General features: G+C 44.6%; 1 protein-coding gene across 2 annotated transcripts in view; it reads right to left on the reverse strand.

Moving 5' to 3' along the window:
- Positions 1–2,320, reverse strand: part of LOC132591255 (uncharacterized) — a 45,022-nt gene extending 42,702 nt beyond the window's left edge. Inside the window, exon 1 of one of the 2 annotated variants that reach the window (XM_060268948.1) lies at positions 2,269–2,320. The gene's annotated coding sequence lies outside the window, so the exon portion shown is untranslated. The other variant, XM_060268947.1, reaches the window with a different exon arrangement.
- Between the last annotated feature and the right edge of the window lie 3,680 nt (positions 2,321–6,000).

Raw genomic sequence — 6,000 nt, forward strand, 5'->3', positions numbered from 1 at the left:
CTTTTTGGGCCTTGCATACTATACGATCCATTCATATTATGTGCATCAATCATAGGGCATCTGAAGCTACAGTTTGCTAGTAGCAATGATGACTGTATAGAGGGTTTCCCAAACTCGGGTCTCCAGCTGTTTCTGGACTATAATTCCTATCATCCATGACCACTGGTCCTGCTAGTTAGGGATGGTGGGAGTTGTAGTCCAAAACTAGCTGGAAACTCACATTTGGGAAACCCTGTTGTATATTATCTCCAGTACAGGAACAGATAGGTCTCTATATACCAGTTTCTGGGAATCGTTCCAGTGGTCTTCCCCGTAGGTCTATGATCGGCCACTGTGAGAATAGGGTAAGGATGCTGCACAAAATGGTCCTTTGTTCTGATCCAGTAGGGTTCTATTTCAGGTCTTACTTACCTACTTATTTTCTAATGCTAGGAAGAAAGTATCATTTACTAAATGGGTAAGTTGGAACAAGCTCCATGCAAACCCAATAATTATCCATGAGAGTTTTTTTTAAGAAACACTTCAAGGATCTTTAACATTTCAGAAGTTATCTCCCGTCACACTCATTTGGAAAGTGCCACCCTCCCCCATCCTACCCACCCACACCCCATAAATAAATAAATAAATAAATAAATAAATGTGCCAGTAACAGATTTTGAGCCTGGAGTTACAGAAGATAGATAAGGAAATTGAGAGAAGCATCCTTGCCTGAGGTGTACATACGCATTTGGGGAAAAAATCCAATCACTGTCTTCAAGCCAGCAAGTTTACATGTTGTTGTTGTTTTGAGACAAAAACATGTGAATAGAATGGGATGAGAGATATACACCCCGTAATCAATGATGCCTCAATGCTTGGGGTGTAGTTTGGGACCTGTATTTCCCCAGCCAAACTAGTAACAAACTATAGCAAAATTGCTTCTGACTTTGAAGTCATCATGTTAATTCACAATCTGAATTAACTCGAGACACAGCTTTGCTGGTAAAGGTAAAGGTAAAAGGACCCCTCACCATTAGGTCCAGTCGACTCTGGGGTTGTGGCGCTCATCACACGTTATTGGCCGAGGGAGCCGCCGTACAGCTTCCAGGTCATGTGGCCAGCATGACAAAGCCGCTTCTAGCGAACCAGAGAAGCGCACAGAAATGCCGTTTACCTTCCCGCTGTAGCGGTACCTATTTATCTACTTGCACTTTGAGGTGCTTTCGAACTGCTAGGTTGGCAGGAGCTGGGACCAAGCAATGGGAGCTCACCCCGTCGTGGGGATTCGAACCGCCGACCTCTTGATCGGCAAGCCCTAGGCTCTCTGGTTTAATCCACAGTGCCACCCGCGTCCTCAGTTCTGCTGAGTTTGTGGCAAAAAGAAACAAAAGTTCTAGGGAGCGGTCTTGCCCTGTGGCTCCCTGGAGGGGTAACCCGAAAGAGAAATACTCTGAGTCAATACTTTGGAGATACCCCCACTACCTGAAACAGGCCATACCCTGGAAGTGGTACTGCGTAGCCTGATACCCAGCTGCTGTTACCATAATATCCAAAAACAAGGTCTTACATGGCCCTGCATCCACACATATACCTATGCTCCTCTCTTCAAATATTGCTAGTGATGGCAATGGTTGCTAGCCACTGGAGCAGGGGGGGGGTAGATGTTACAAATTAGCCACCCCCAATTTAGTGCCCCACACTTTCTTGCTGTCCTGGGCCCGTTGAAATAGTTCCACTGCCTAGTTCCCCTCCTTACGCAGAAGCAACACCTACAGAAACTAAATGGAGCAGGGGGTGTTCTTTATTCTCACTTCAGTGGAAGAAGAGCTGCTTCTCACCTCTGGCAATGCTGTTGGGGAAATGGTTGAAGTGTTGCTGTTTTTAAATTATTCCAGGAAAGCAGATTTGCAAGGGGAGGGAGGGAGGGAAGATGCCTTGGGTTGCTATTGCCTGAAGTGAGAGACAGAGAAATGGCTGAGGAGCATGTCAATCTTGCTGCTCCCAGGCACTTTCCTGAAACAAAACGAAGGGCTCCCTTGCCCCCCTTCTTCCCACATACAAGTTTGATGAATCCTTTTGAAAGAGCTCCAACAGAGAGAGAGAGAGAGAGAGAGAGAGAGAGAGAGAGAGAGATTGCAGTTCTGAAGCAAGTACTGTACTCCCTACACTAACAGCTCTGACTTGCATATAATATTACACTTTGAAAGGAAAGATCAAGCATAATTTAGAAAACGTCCCAAGATCAACTGAGCAGGGAAGAGGGGACAAAAAGAGCAGCAATGCACTCACCTTGTTTGTTTGTTCTCTCTACAATACACAAACACACCTTTTAAGGTTGCTACGATGCACTGTATCCAGGAAAAGCCTCCTCGTCTTGTTATTGGATGGAAGTTCTCAGGGCTTGTCTTTGCCCAGAAGCTCTCCACTCATGGCAAGTGGCGGCAGGGTGGGGAGGGGTGGGGAGATTCACAATAACGTAACCTGATGTTGCCTGGCCTTCACCTCTTTCTTCCAGAGCAACCAGAACCTTTAGTTGAGCTTGGAGGAGAGCTTTGTTGTCTGTATGTACCGGTAGCAAGGAGAGAGAATGCCTCACTACAGTACAAGGAAACAAAATAAGCGGTTGCTTCCTAAGAGAACATCCCAGGCTTTAAAAAAATATTTCTGCTCCTTATTTATTGCTAAGAGGAACTTGTGAGCAGCAATTAATGCAGTCAAATTATTTGTAAATTAAATAGATTAAATCGTTTAATTTGTAAATTGAATAAATTTGCTTGCTGTTGAGAGCTCAAGATTTCCCACTAAGTAGGGATGGAGGAGAAATTTGATGCAGTTGACTTTGATGCAGGTGGCGCTGTGGTCTAAACCACAGAGCCTAGGGCTTGCCGATCAGAAGGTCGGCGGTTTGAATCCCTGCAATGGGGTGAGCTCCCATTGTTCGGTCCCAGCTCCTGCCAACCTAGCAGTTCGAAAGCACATCAAAGTGCAAGTAGATAAATAGGTACCGCTGCGGCAGGAAGGTAAACAGCATTTCCATGCACTGCTCTGGTTCGCCAGAAGCAGCTTAGTCATGCTAGCCACATGACCCGGAAGCTGTCTGCAGACAAACACCGGGTTCCTTGGCCTATAGAGTAAGATGAGCACGCAACCCCTGAGTCGTCTGCGACTGGACCTAATGGTCAGGGGTACCTTTACCTTTACTATGGATGGGGAAGAAATTTGATGCAGTTGACTTTGAAAAGTGAACCTACCTAATTCACACTGTCGCAAGTAATATGCAAACTGAAATACAGGCATCCTTTGACATTTGCCCTTACGTGAATTTTGCAATGCAGTTCTCAAGCCAAGTAACATGTACGAAAAATCCATCTGCTATGGTAAAGTGAGCATATGAATGCATATACAGTGGTACCTCGGTTTATGAACACAATTGGTTCCGGAAGTCTGTTCATAAACTGAAGCGTTCATAAACTGAAGCGAACTTTCCCATTGAAAGTAATGGAAAGTGGATTAATCTGTTCGCGGAGTACTTAAACTGAAGCGTTCATAAACTGAAGCAAACTTTTCCATTGAAAGTAATGGAAAGTGGATTAATCCGTTCCAGACGGGTCCGCAGAGTACTTAAACTGAAGCGTTCATAAACTGAAGCATGGGTGTAATTGGTTCCGGAAGTCTGTTCATAAACTGAAGCGTTCATAAACTGAAGCGAACTTTCCCATTGAAAGTAATGGAATATGAATTAATCCGTTCCAGATGGTTCCGCGCCGTTCATAAACTGAAAATTCATAAACCGAGGTGTTCATAAACCGAGGTTCCACTGTACTGTATTCATAAAAATGGCATATAAAGCAGTGTTTCTCAACCTTTTTTGGGCCACGGCACACTTGTTCCGTGAAAAAAATCACGCGGCACACCACCATTAAAAAAGTTAAAAAATTTAACTCTGTGCCGTCCTATATTGACTATAATTATGACTGTAAGTCTTAGAAACACTTGCCAATTGCTGTGTGCATCGTTTCATTTCCACGTGGCTCCGCTCCTCCCGTCGAACCCGGCTGGGCCGTCCCGAGGTTGCGGTGCATGTTGGGATACTGGGGGTTCTGCTGCTTTTTCCTCTCTGGGGGGTCTGGGCTGAGGTTGCGGCTGCAGAGATGGTGAGTAGGGGAGGGGGAGCGCTCGGCGGCTTTCGATTGGGTGCGGAAGACCATAGACAACTAAGTCAAAGGGACGCTCGAGGAGGAACCATAGAGATAAAAGAGAGAGTGGAGAGTGGTGGTGGTGCGGGCGGGGCAGGCAGGCGGGTTATGACAGGAATCGCCGCCATCTTGTGAAGGGCGCGCTCAAACGCAGCCATGCTGAGAAGGTTCTCCGCACATAGGTACGGTAGTTCTGCAAATCGCCCTTCTCGTCGCGGCACACCAGCCAGCGTCTCTGTGCCGCGGAACAGCGGTTGAGAAACGCTGATATAAAGAAAGCAATATATTAGGGAAATTGCTTTGCAGACCTGTTTGTCTTAGGCAAAATTGCATACTTGGGTGTCTATTAGCAGAAGTTCACATTAAAATGCTGACCAATTTTTACAAGGACATTTTAAATATATCACAAATTGATGCCAATATGTAGAGAACTGAAGAATGGGCAAATAAGAAACCGCGAGAAGCCAAAATTGACACATTCATCCATCTCCACCTATTAAGCAGATCATCTAACCTGAAAGCCTTTCCACACATAGGGCTCACTAGAAATGGCCTCTTGAGCATGCTCAAATGAGCTCTCCCTTAGGATGATTTTGTATGTTACACAGGACATTGAGAACAAGTTCTGGGACTGAGATCTGGAAGACTCTCACACTTAGGGCTGACACTTTTTAACCTGCCATCTTATGAACAGTTCAGTCAGCCACTCACTGTGGCAGTGTACAACATCTCAGGGTGAAAAATATCATCCTTGGGACCCTGACAACATTTTATTTTAGTGATTAACTACAGAGCTTGAGATCTAGCCACAAATTCCTTGTTATCTCATGATATGCCTTCCGCAATCTGGTGCCCTTCGGAAGTTTTGGACTATAATTCTCAGCATCCCCAACCAGTATTGTAACCTGAAACATCTGGAGGGCACCAGGTTGGAAAAGGCTACCATAAAGCAATTACAGCTTTCCAGAGTGTGGTTAACAGACAAGACAACACCAGTATAAATAAAATTTCAGCACCCCATCCCCTTCCCCCCTAATTCTATCCTAAACTCACATTTTAGCAAATTTCTGCTGCTTTTGAAGAAAAGCTCTGTCCCTTTGCCCTTAAAAATGTGTTCCTGCAAATGAAAGCTGCACTCATCAAATAATGTTTACTTTGGACACACAATTCAGTTTGCTCATTGAACATGTGAGCAAACACCACCCATGCTCTGCTCTCTCCTTTTTGTGGAGAGAGTTTTCAAAATATGAACTGTCCATAAAAATTATAAGCAAATGTCAGTCCTTCCTGTCATAGTTTAAGCTTTACCTAAAATGCTTTCTGTTGGGCCAGCCGTAGATTTCCAGGATATAATGTGAAGTAGAATAAAAAAGTGTGGAGGAATTAAAGAACCTTTTAATGAGGGTGAAAGAAGAGAGCGCAAAATATGGTCTGAATATGGTCTGAAGCTCAACATAAAAAAAAAACCAAGATCATGGCCACTGGTCCCATCACCTCCCGGCACGTAGAAGGGGAAGAAATGGAGGCAGTGAGAGATTTTACTTTCTTGGGTTCCATGATCACTGCAGATGGTGACAGCAGTCACAAAATTAAAAGACGCCTGCTTTTTGGGAGAAAAGCAATGACAAACCTAGACAGCATCTTAAAAAGCAGAGACATCACCTTGCCGACAAAGGTCTGTATAGTTAAAGCTATGTTTTTCCCAGTAGTGATGTAGGAAAGTGAGAGTTGGACCATAAAGAAAGCTGATTGCTGAAGAATTGATGCTTTTGAATTATGGTGCTGGAGGAGGCTCTTGAGAGTCCCATGGACTGCAAGAAGATCA

Source organism: Zootoca vivipara, chromosome 16, assembly GCF_963506605.1.
Source record: "Zootoca vivipara chromosome 16, rZooViv1.1, whole genome shotgun sequence".
Taxonomy (NCBI): Eukaryota; Metazoa; Chordata; class Lepidosauria; order Squamata; family Lacertidae; genus Zootoca; species Zootoca vivipara.